Raw genomic sequence first — 12,814 nt, forward strand, 5'->3', positions numbered from 1 at the left:
TTAGCCTATCCTTTATTAAGTCATTTCTGCCCAATGTTGCATATACGCAACAGGGATCAAATGTGTACACCTTTGGGCTGGGCAGAAATGGATTAAGTGCTGCATGTCTCTTTGTAACACACACATTGCCCAGGTCATACCCCCCATAAATGACACAAAACAAGGTCAGCTCATTAGTAGGAATGGACCTCAATACTGATGAGAATTCAGTTGAATGTAAATCCTGCAGCAGCTCCTGACTATTCAACTCCTCCTACCCTGAGGGAGACAGAGGTCACTGTCACTTTTCCTTTGGTTGTTCATAACCTGAATCCAACTGGGATCACCTCTCTCTGCCCCCTGGTTTCCCCCACCACCCTCTGAAAAGGGAGTCAAGGCAGCCAAATTACTCCATCCACTTCGAGCCAGATTGTCTCTGAGAAGGACTTTGCAATTTAAGCCAGAGGAGTCCACAGTCAGCAGCCCTGAGTCAGGTGGCCTCTTGATATTAGTACTTGCTCCTCCTTTGGCCTTTGCTTACCTCTGAGTTCACACAGGATCCCTACACCTACTCCCAGCCCCACACTATACCTGTGAGAAGTAGCCAATCTGGCTCAATTCATATCACACCTCAAGCGAACAGCCTGGGGCAGGTGAGAAAACTTAACTACCTGAAATTCCTACCTGACCCCCAAAAGTTCAGCCAACTAATCTCAGACGGTCCAAAGGGAGGGTGAGTGACAAGCTGGAGAGCTGCAAAAATGCTGCTCATGTTCCACCCTGTATGGCCAGTGCACCACTGAGTTGCCACCCATCCCTGTATTGCCTCATGCAGGGCAAGGCTGAGTAAAGGAATCCCCCAACTGTCTCCCACCCTGCCTCAGGTGAGGAAGGGGTGAGGCAAAGACACTCTCTCCTGACACAATGGCAGTAGAGGGACAGTATTGTCTGATTGTGTCAATGGACTGATTGCGTGATCATTGTCACAACACAACCTGTGGCAAAATACTGAATTCAACATAGGCTGAGCAGTGCATGTGTTCATTAGGGATGAGCATTCATTTTCTGAATGAATGGAAACGGACATGAAGGAGCCTCATTTCTATCCATCCTGAAATGGATGTACCACAGAATGCCTGGAATGTGTGGCAGCGAATGGGGGTCATTTTTGAGCAGCCCTCACAATCACTGTCATCAGTTTTTGTTTGTTTGACTGGTTTTAAAGAAATGAAAGGATTTTTAATTCCTTGCAACAACGAGCTCACAGTTGGAGCTCCACAGTGCAGACCCTCCCCCTCTTTTTACTCACACCCCACAATGCAGGATGGCCACTTCAAGAAGACAACGGCATTGTGAAGCTCTGAGTGGTGAAGCTAGAACAAGTGGCTTGTTCTGAATAAGAAACCCATTTCCTTTTTATATTTTTTAAAAAACAACTAACAAGCAAGACAAATGAAAGAATTAAAACAAACAAACCCTAATGAAAATTCAGGGAAACAAAGCAACAAAATCATACAAAATGAAAACAAATGAACATGATATTTTTTTCTTGCTCATGCCTAGTGTTTATGGTGACAGGTTAAAAGATGGATTGTATAACCGATGCCTGCCTCTTCTGTTAGTGAAATACCTTCTTGGTTTGCTTTTGTCTGATAGCCGCAGTACAACCTGGAATGCCACTCAATGCTACTTTGGGTCCTCAGGATTTCCGGCTTGATTTAAAGGGAATATATTAATGAAAGAGCTCCTTCATTTGCGCAGTCCCTGTAGACAAAACCGGAAGCCCTGCACCTCCATGTTTGAAGAAAGCGCTCCAGGAACAAGAGAAGGAGGCCGGTGATCTATTTTCTGCTCACTTTTAGCAGGTGGAAAGCAGATGTGGGCTTCATCTGCAGAAGGCTGGAAGGAGGCAGTGATGATGGCAGACGCAGAGTGAAGGGCATCCCAAATCTATCAACCTCTTGCCAACCCTCCTCCATTATATGCCACTGATGCAACCCACATCACCTCCAACAGATAGGCCACACCTGGATAGCCATAATGCATGTTTCAGTAGTGTAGCAAAATACTGTCTTCTGTCCTCAGCAACCTACCAAGTCAGAAATTCAAAATCCAAAGTAGGATGAGACCTACTTTGTTAGTAAGACCAACTAAAAAAAAATCACTTAGTCGGGAGCAAACTTTTGTGTTGTTACTTCTGACATATATGACTACAGCTCTCAACAGCCCTAACTGCAGGTACTCTAGATTGCTGTGGTGTGTACAGATTATCTTCTCCCACATGACATTCCACACTGTATGGTTCCCACTGGGACACTGATACATTTCGAATGCAATTCAGGAAGGCCATTTAGCACTTTATCTGTGATAAACGAGAGCTTTTGATGACTCCTGTAATGACTTTGTATGAACAATTCAGTTTTGGTAGGAATGTTGATTAGGGGGTAGTTATATCTTGGATGTTATACACTGGGATTAATTATTTTCAACTTTAATTTTAAAAGTTCCAATTGTCACATGTATGGCCCAATCCTATCCAAGGTTGGTTTGTGTGGGGCAGTGGTGCTAAAACAGCCTCCAGTGCATCCCGTGGACTGGCGATGGCCCAAACAGCAACAGAGAAATTAAGTACAGAAATGTGTTGCATACCTGCTCTGCTACACCATGGGTTCTAGGGGATCTATTTGGATTCATGCCAGTGATCTGTGGGTGAAAAAAAAAAACTTGATTTTTCCAGTTGTTTACCACCCCCCCCTTTTTAATTATCTCCTCTCCTAAGGAGCCTTCTCTACTGATTCACTTTGCTATTATTGTTTGCCTTCCCCTTCATCACCAACCGACTGGTAAACAAAGAACCTGGCTTTGAGCCAGTTCATTGAACCATGAAGCCCACCATGATTCCCTAGAGCAGGGGTGTCCAAAGTTTTTGGCAGGAGGGCCACATCATCTCTCTGACACTGTGTCTGGGGCCGGGGGAAAAAGGAATTAATTTACATTTAGAATTTGAATAAATTTACATACGTTTACATAAACGAATATATTAAAGATGAACTTATATGAATGAATGAAGGCCTTGCAATAGCTCAAGGTCTATAAAAGGCCTTGCAAAAGCAAGTCTGGCCTTTCCTTTCTTGCCGCTACTGCATCACAGACATGAAAAGCAAGCAGTGGAGGGAGCCCTTGGCCCGCAGCTCACACAAGAGGTCAAACATTCACCCTCACACTGAGAGCCGTTGTGTCGGGCCAGTGCACGCTCCAACAAATCTCTGAAGAGCCAGGCTCACTGGAGGCTGGGGGCTCCCAGTGGGCCGCATTGAGAGGCCTCGAGGGCTGCAAGTGGTCCCAGGGCCGGGGTTTGGGCACCCCTGCCCTAGAGGTAGAGAACCTCCTGGACAGGAGTGAGTATGTAGGGTGGGAAAATTTGCCACAAAGATTTATCAATTATTTTCAGCTTCCTTTTTCATCTCCATGTCAACATTTGCTTGACCCTTCCCCCTGGTTATTCAACTGTTTGATTCCGACAACTACCTCCTTTTCGTAGCCATTATTTCCAGCCTATCTTTTGGTGTATGTTTATTCTTTTAATAAACTTTGCTGTTTCGCCCACCTGATCTCTGTTCGCTCTCAAGGGTTGCCCTTTCTTCAGAGCTTGCCTTCCTCCCTTCTGCCCCTACCCTTTTGAAGGGACCTTGAAATTTTGGGGCCCACTGGAAAGGTTTTCTCCAAGGTGACCTCCATCTGCCTGAAATTCCCTTAAGTTGAGCGGTGGCAGCATTAACTACCACCCTGGTCTGCCCCTTGGTCAAAGGGTGAAACAGGAGCAGAATTGTGAGTGTCTGTTGCTAGGACCAGAACCCTTCACCCTCTTCTCTTTATTTAAATCTGAAAAATGACTGGTGGGAGGGCTTGAGCATCCCCTCACCTGCCTTTCTTCGCTTAAACTCACACCTTCTCATGGCCGCTTTATTTTGTAAAAAATGTCAGGGGTATTACATGCCTGCTGTTTAATATTGAGTTTGGTCCTCACATTCCAATACTTATTTGTTGGAGAGGAGAATCAGTATCATAAAGTAACCCTGTCCTTTTGCATGCAGTTGTTTAATTAACCTACGCAGATGTAATCGCTTGTCATTCTTCAATCGGACAATGTGACATTGATTTACCCATCAGATGGTTTAAGAGAGTGGCATCAGTTCGGGGATGTAGGTGCACTCCAACAGCCTCAAATTAAATGGCATGCTTGATTGAAAAAACCTCCCGCCACCCTATGCACTAACTGACAGTAAGTGCTATTTGAAGCTGCTAATTGGTAATTATCAATTGACATTCATGCTTTATTCCATTTGATGTCAATTGATATTAAACAAGATCAGCAGTGGAGAATTAGTGCGAAATAGTCTGGTGAGTGGAACCTGCTTCTGTTCTATTTTTTGCTAAAGGTCATCGTGCCCATAATCAGAATCAAGTAATAAAGCTTCAGCGCTGCGCAATCCGGCGTCACTGTACGCATTTCAAACACAGCCGAAACAAAATGAGGACGGCTGGGCATTTTGCAAGCACATTCCTCATTGTGAAAAGCACCACACCTTCAGTTGATTTGGGTGGGGAGGGACGGACTCAAAGTACAGTGGTGAATAAATGTTTGCAGCGCAGCATGAGGGGAAAATGAAAGCATTGTCCCACTTCCCAGGTGGGGCCTCCCATTCCCCCCTTCCCCTGACTTGTATTCAGGTGACTGCTGCACACCTCCCCCACCTCAAAGGAAGACCAGCATGATGCAGGGAGAGTTTGATCACTATGAATTGGTGGCGCTGGCCTTCAGCACCATATCATCCCCAAGGAGGCTGATGTGTCATCAGAAGGTGGGCATAGCTGTCAGCTGGTTGGCAACCTTCAGTCTCGAAAGACTATGGTATAAGCCTACAGCACCCAGTATTCCCAGGTGGTCTCCCATCCAAGTACTAACCAGGCCTGACCCTGCTTAGCTTCGGAGATCAGACGAGATCAGGCAAGTGCAGGGTAACAGTTGCTGTCAAGAGTGCCCCCAAGAAAACTATCAATGGCTAAGCTCATCTTTCCCCTGTCCTCCAGTTTTCGCAGCTGACACTGGACCCAACAATTCTCTTGCAGGGACCAACCCTGTCCAATTTTCCAGTGCCAATGCAGCCATGCCAGTGGGGCATGCGCTGCATCCTGTGGTGGGGAGACAGTCACAGAGTTCTCCTCAAGGTATGAGAACAGTCACTTGTTCCCTTACTTTGGGGCTACATTAAGGCTGCTGAAAAGTTGGATAGGGTTGCGCCCTCAGTTTTCTGCATCCTCTGAGATTTCCAGGAGTTGACCATTCGCACCGAGGGGCTCTGTTGTTCCTGAAACATGTAAAGCTGTTAGTTACCAGCAGGATTGCCACCCTTCCAGGGTTGGCCTGAAGTCTCCAGGAATCAGCGTCCATCTCCTGGGAACTACTGAAGGTTACCCTGGAGATTTTTACAGGGCCTTTAGTAATTTCTAACACTGTATTAAGTTGGACAATAGATCTCTGGGAACAATGCAAGTCCAAGAACAGCATCAGTCCTATCTAAGATTGGGCTGTCAGGGCAGGGCCTCCGAGAGGAATTTTAGCAGGGGGTACAAAATTTCTTTGGGGCCCCTTTGCAAAGGGGGGGGGGAACAGAGCAGGGGAGGGTGGTGACAGGTGAGCAGAATCGGGGCAGGGAGGGGTGAAGCAGACTGAAGGGAGGGTAGAGACAGCTGGAAAAGTCTTTGGAGCCCAGGTCTACTCACCCATGTGGCATCAGTAGTGTCCCCAGCACCCCCAGTCATGGTAATATCTCCAGCATCCCGTACAGGCAACAAGTCTGAGTAGGTAGGAAAATGTCAGATCCCAGGAAATTTCTGGGACCCCTCCTTTGGGTCTTGGGCCCCCCTTTATACCCTGGGCCCAGGTACAAATTACCCCCTTTACCCCCCTCTCCTAGGCCCTGTGTCAGGGGCAGAGCTTGATGTCAGTGAAGAATCTTCCACTATCATAAAATGGCGGCAAATGGAGCATGCAGCACTCCATTGGTGGCCAACAAGCAGCAGCATTCCAACTCTGCCACTGGACTGCGTCATACCTCCTGGACCAGGTAAGGCAGTAGTGGGGGCAGGGGGTGGGGAAATGGGGCAGGGGAAGGAACAGGGGTAGGGAACAGCAGGAGAAGATGGATGGCATACCAGATTATATCTCCTTTTTTTTTTTTTAAGCCTACCCACCCTTTTCTTCTCTTTGGACTTGCACCAGCTGTAGAGTGAATGCAGGTCCAAGGAGACCCATTGTGGAGCAAGAACCTTATGGACGGATAAGGGGCAATACAGTGCGTACCTTTTTGGCAAGGCTGCATCAGTAAGGGGGGGAAGGATAGGGTTGGACTCCAAGTAACCCAAGTTGGATTCTATAATAGTTGGATTCTAGTTGTGATCTCAGGGATAAAACCTACAGCAGGGGAGTGGGAGGAGGGGAGAGATTTTGGTCAGACGTACATTACATGGGGAAGGGTTAGCCATGAAAACAGACCCTTACAAGCCCAATGTTGTGTTTAAAGTCACATCTAGTTTGTCTTCTAGTTAACATGGAAATCAGGGGAAATGGGATGCAAGACAGAGTGAGTCTTGGAACCATAAAGGGGTAGGGAAAGCAATCCCCAAACGTACGTCAGTGGAAGTCCCAATGAATGGCTAGAGGTGGTTGAACAGCCGCCTTTCCCCTGGATCTGCAAATGCCAGCAAAGAAATAGATTGTCCAGCTGCACAGATGTGTCCAGTTTCGATGCAATAGACAGAAGTAAACAGTAGCCCACAGGTGTTTGATGAAGGAAACAGGGTGCGACAGGCAGAAGTAAACAGAAAGAGATGAGCGGAGGTAAAGAAAATGTTATGGCTCAAATATCATCTATTTATAGCTATTGGAGGCAGCTGCCGTCACAAAGAGTTGAGGTTTCACTGTGCGACAATCCGATTTCTAGATAGCCAGTCAGACACCAGCAGGTACGCATGAAAGGCACCCCAGACTACAGCAAAATTAGGTGTGATTTTAAGAACCTCTGATCCTCTTTGAAAGCAGCATCAAAGCAGCATTGGGGGGCAGGGAGGGCCTTTTCCTGAAGCCGATTGATTTCCGCTTCGTTCCCTGAACCCGTGTGGGATGGAGAGCCTGCCGACTGGTTACATCAAGCAGATGCAATGGCTGATACCGCAAAAGATGTCACCACCTGACAGCATTCAAAGTTCATTGTCAGACCAAATTAGGCAAAGGCGACCATGTCTGCAGAAGGAGGCAAGAAAGCGTGCAAGATGCAAGAGCATCTGAAGCGAAACAAGCTCCCTCTCCATGTTGCTTGCCTCTGCCTCCTGATGACCTGCATTTATAAGGCCCAGAGACACAACGATGTCAAAAACTGTTAGCAGCTACTGGAAGTAGATTCCAGCTTGCAAATCTTACTTTTTCTTGTCCCATTCGTAGGTAGTAGCATGGTGGGGTGTGAGGGCAGGAGGGACTGGGAAAGAATGGACTCCTGCAAACCCATTCATTACCTATGAAATTAGATGTACTGAATCCTTCACATGTCCAAGATTTCCTGTTCTCAAGGTACAGCCAAAAAAAACCCAACAACTAATAGAAAGTGAAGTAGGTTATTGTTGAAATTGGCCCCCTGCCTCCATTTTCCTCTCCTCCAATACTTTGCTTCTCAAAATATGACTTGTATACTAGCATCAATGTGATTGAAAGCCACAGTGCAATACAAAAAAAACTATAATCTTTAGGGCTGGTCTAATACTGCAGGCATTAATAGATTGGAAAGGAGTGCATTCGTGGAACAAACAAAACAAACAAAGAATCTTTGAAACACAGTGTAGAGCGAATGAAGGTGTGCGCTGGGAAAAAAAATCACTTCCTAGTGCTCTTCGTTTTTGTGTGTGCTGATTATGTGTCTTTCGATGTGCATTTGTGGATTTGTGTTCATGACATCGCCATTTTCATTGTGACAGGAAATGGAATCGACCCAGAGTGGCTTTGGCTGCTATGATGATGAATATGCAGCAGGAAGTGAAAGTTTCTTGCTGGTGCATCTGCCTTTTGGAGGAGATGCCAATGAATCTATTCCAGTGTTTCTCAAACTATGGGTCGGGACCCACTAGGTGGGACATGAGCCAATTTCAGGTGAGTCCTCATTCATTTCAATATTTTATTTTTAATATATTAGACTTGATGCTACCATACTATGTGATGACATTTGGGGAAATGTTACAGACCTGTACTTTTAACAAGCTACTATGTATATGCTTTTAACAATGATAATAAATGGGACTTACTCCTGGGCAAGTGTGGGTAGCATTGCAGCCTAGCATTGTCAAATATTTTCCTGCTTGATGATGTCACTTCCACTCACGACATCAGTTGCAGTGGGTCCTGACAGATTCTCATTTTAAAAGTTGTGTGAACCACTGATCTATTTTAAACACTGTGATTAGAGAAAGGGGAATATGAAGCACAGAGTGTTTTAAGCTCCATGAACCCAGTGGTGTATATAGGGAAAATGCCATCTGTGGCAAGCACTGAAATTGCACCCCTTTCCAAAGAGAGAAGGGGCGATCATGGGGTGGAAAGCCAGCCCTGTCCACCACACCAAGTGAATTTATTCAGCAGTCTACACAGAGAAGGGCAGACCATGGGGTGGGAAGCCAGCCCTGTCCCACCAGGTGAATTTATGTGCTCAGTAAAACCATTTTTTCCCCCTTTTTTTAGATTTTCTTAAGTGAGGTCAGCTTCTGGCTATGATTTAGTTAAAGATCTATATGTCAGTACCCTGGACAGTACTGCAAAAATGATCCCCTTTCTACTAGAGTTGAGCATTTGCAACACCTCTTTTTCAGGGATATGGAAACACCTTGAATTTTTCCTGCAGGCATTAGCTTCCTTTTGCACATCCCCTGAAATTGGAGCAAAAACACATCATTGGCTGTGGTGTAGAAACACACCATTGGTAGAATATGGGTAAGTCCATGCCTGACACCTCCCTTTCAAGTAGTGCCCAGCATAGCTGTCCCCACTTGCCACACTCTAGATACGCCACTGCATGAGCCTGACCAGGATATCCAGTTCAGCTCACAAAAACTCGAGATATTTCATCACCGACTGTCCTCTGGGATGGCCATGTGACTATCAGCAACATCAAGCAGTGAATCTGGGGCCTTGATTTCCCCGGCAGCGGTGCCCCCGACATTTCAGGTCACTCGGTTGACATCCACTTTCTAGCCATGTAGGTTGCCCATGGGTCTCTGCCATTGTCTTTGCTGGAAGAACTGTGGTTGGAATTCTTGAGCAGCAGATGGAATCTGTCTAAAACACCCAGAGGCAGCTTCTGTCAGACATGAAGGGAAATAAAGCAACATAAAAAAATATTGTACAAAAGGGAAGACTCTCTTCTGCTTTTCAAGGATTTATTCTATCAGCAAAGCTGTCAGCTCAGCCAATTACACCGCGCGGCTTTATTTGAGGGGGGAGGGGAGCGCAGCACGATTGCTTCCAGAAGGGTTCCGAAATGCCCTCTGAAGGCTCCCGCTCCTGCCTGAAGGCTAGATCCAGGTTGCATGACAGGAGTTTCATCTGGCATAGATGTGAGGTGGAGAGAAATGGTCTCTCCTGATAGCAACCAATTTGAACCAATTGCCTTACTCTCGAAGGTGTATTGTTTCTGGAGCTGCCCTTTCAAATTTCAGGGACCAAAGGTTAGGGATATTGCAGTGCGTAAGGGGAAAAGGTTCAAGGTGAAATTGCAAAAAAAAAAAAAAAGTGAAACATTTGAAAAGCGGATACTATTTTAATACTTCCCCATCACCACTGCAGTGTGATCAGCGTGGTTAAAACAGCTATCTTCCTTCCGCGTGTGCCTTTTGCATGGATTTCTTACATTCAGCTAGGTCTGTCACCCTTAGGTAGCCTGTATCTTTCAAGTTCCCAGTCACAATCGAGGCAGAGCGGTTGGGCTGCGTGAGTCTCAAATGAAATAACCTTCCAAATAACAGGAGAGTATTTCACCCCCCAAAAAAACCCAGAAAAAAAGAAAAAATATCACTGTGGCAAAGCAGAAAGCCATACTGAGTTGGAATCATCATTAGGGGAGCCATGCAACACCCCTGATATACCCCCCTCTCTCTCTCTGTGTGTGTGTGTATGGCAGAGCAAAAATACAATTAGCATAAGGCACTGCAAGAATGTACTCAGATGCCTTTTCTGGCTCTGACTCCCTTCTGAATCCTTCATAATACTCTCAGGCAAGGATGTTGAGCACCCTCATCCCTTAGGCAAAAGTTCCCCTCTCCAAGCACTGCACACAAGCTGGGAGGCTTTTCACAGAGCCCACCAGGCCTTGTCTGATGTCCTCTGGGAGGTAGCAAATTAAATTGAATGTATTTATAAAAGAAAAGCTCCCGAGCCCTCCTGCTGGAGCCGAATAAAGTTAAGACAGCTCTGTCAGCCACATGTCTCTCCTGTGCAGGGAAGCTGTCAGTAAGCCCTTTAAAGATGGGGGGAATTCGGGGAGGCAAAACAATTGTGTGTGTCACGAGTAATCTGCATGCACAAATTACAGCATAGATCAAGAGCTGGGGAATTCATTATTATTTATATAAATATATCTTGTAGATTTCATTAAGATACCAGCCAGGCTTTTGGAGTTATCACACTCCAGCTTGTTTGCAGTTGTGTTAATCTTCATTTGGAAATGCTAATTGGCTCAGTGGAGCTCGCGCTGTTTACAGCAAAATGCCTTTCTCTTCCCTTTTCTTCTTGTTAGGGAAGCTTGGGGAGGAACAGATTTTCAAAGCTGCAGCCAGAGGGGCCTTGAAAGCAGAACTGTTTCAATTAGAGATGGAGGTAAAAACAGAGTACAGAAATGGAGTCCAGAACTGTGCATGAAAATGAGTACAGTACAATCATTCAGGAGAGTCTGAAAAGCAATTGAAATGCCATAATGAGGACCCACTCTGTCCCTTCATCTACCCTTGCAACATTAGCTCTGAATAATGAAGCTTATAACATCAGCCATGCATCATCTTCCAACTAATACAATTTGTCATTTACATAGGCGAAGAGATGTCTTGCAGGTTCACACCAAAAGGCCATCTAGCACAGCTTTCCGTATTTCATCATGGCCAGCCTGATGGCTCTGGTACGCTCATAATGAGCACACCTGTTGTATACAGAGGCATACCTAGAAGTATATTGCCACTGACCACCTAGACTTCATTTAGCTACAGGGCTGTAGTCCATCTTCTTTGCCGGGTGGAAGACCTATTTCCAGGTGGGGCTTCAACAAATGAATGGAAATTCCCTGAGATCTTCATCACCAACTGAAACTTCTAACCCAATTATTTATGCCTAGTCTAATGCGGACAAATTGTTGGAATCATAAATGCATAAGCTGAATAAGAGCAGTTATTTTTTTAGTTTCAAAGTTTTTACAGGACCAACTTGCAACGTAAACCTTCCATCAATGAATCATAACTTTCTTAAGTTACCTTTTGCCTCCTTTAAGCAGGGTCTGCACTTTCAGTTGTAGTGTCTAAAAAGGTTTTTATTTAGCATCAAGGATGCATGATGGGAGTGTGAGTAAACTTAAAAATCCTCTTGGAGCCAGGAAGAATCTTGGGTAGACAAAATTGAACCAGGTCAAGCTGGTAGAGTTTGGAATACGCATAGATACACACACACACACACACACACACACACACACACACACAGAGAGAGAGAGAGAGAGAGAGAGAGAGAGAGATCAGGAGGCTTGAGAGGGGAAAGGGAAAAAGGGAAAATCCTTACCCCTCATTAAGCCCCTTGACTGCCAATGGGTGTTTTTGAACCTGCATCAGCTGTTTAGCTGGCTCAAGTCCAAGGAGACAAAGGTGGTGTGTTGACTGGCACCAGAGGGAATATCATTCAGCCCAAGTTACTTGCACTAGGTGCCACCCGTTCCTGCCTCTGGCATGCCACAGGCCCTTCCCCGATCTGCCCCAGTCGTCCCTCCCCCCTGCCCTGTTCCACCTACCCTGCCAATTTACTAGCATCAGAAAGGCTCTTCTTAATTTCTACAGTGAGTAGGGTCCTACCTGTCTACCACTAGCATTCCAGTGGTGGTAGTGCCCAATCGGATTGGGCCATAATTCTTGATTAAAGCAATCTAAGCTACTGGACATTGCCACATTATGTGTCAGAGAGTTCTATAAGTTAATTGTGTGTTATGTGCAAGAATAATGTTGCTCTTGCTCCCAGTACTGCAAACAAGCCACACTGGAGTTCATAAATCAAGATCAAGAGTCAGCTCTAAGTGCACTTTATGGTATATTGCCAGTAGCCCCAAACATGGCTACACATATCCATCTGCATCAGGCCCGTTCACTGGGGACTGGAGGAGCACTGTTCCACACCCCTGTATCCTGATGTACATCAACATCAGGCGAGCTAATCTCTGCATTGGAGAAAGGATGGACACAAATCAGAACACACCGAAATGGGCAGGAGATCTGGCTAAGTGGTAGAGCTACTACCTATGAAGCCTGAAGAACAGCTGGGAATGCAGTTCGAAACAACTGGAAGTATCTGTGAGCTGCAAAAAAATGCTGATGAGATGAGTCATCCCAGCTGGTGAGATAAGCGAAAGATGACCCACCTTCAGTGAGAGTGAAGGAGTACCATCAGCTATGCAGGGGAGATTAAAGTAGTCAGAAAGAGACCAGTCTGTGAAGGACTCCACCTGGAATGAAGTGTTCTTGGAAGATAGAATTTGTAATTGTAAAAATT

The 12,814-nt window shown here is 45.7% G+C and overlaps 1 pseudogene; it reads right to left on the reverse strand.

Moving 5' to 3' along the window:
- Window positions 1-4,896: 4,896 nt before the first annotated feature.
- LOC136658182 (5S ribosomal RNA) lies at window positions 4,897-5,013 on the reverse strand (annotated as a pseudogene).
- Between the last annotated feature and the right edge of the window lie 7,801 nt (window positions 5,014-12,814).

This window comes from Tiliqua scincoides, chromosome 7, assembly GCF_035046505.1.
Source record: "Tiliqua scincoides isolate rTilSci1 chromosome 7, rTilSci1.hap2, whole genome shotgun sequence".
Lineage (NCBI taxonomy): Eukaryota > Metazoa > Chordata > Lepidosauria > Squamata > Scincidae > Tiliqua > Tiliqua scincoides.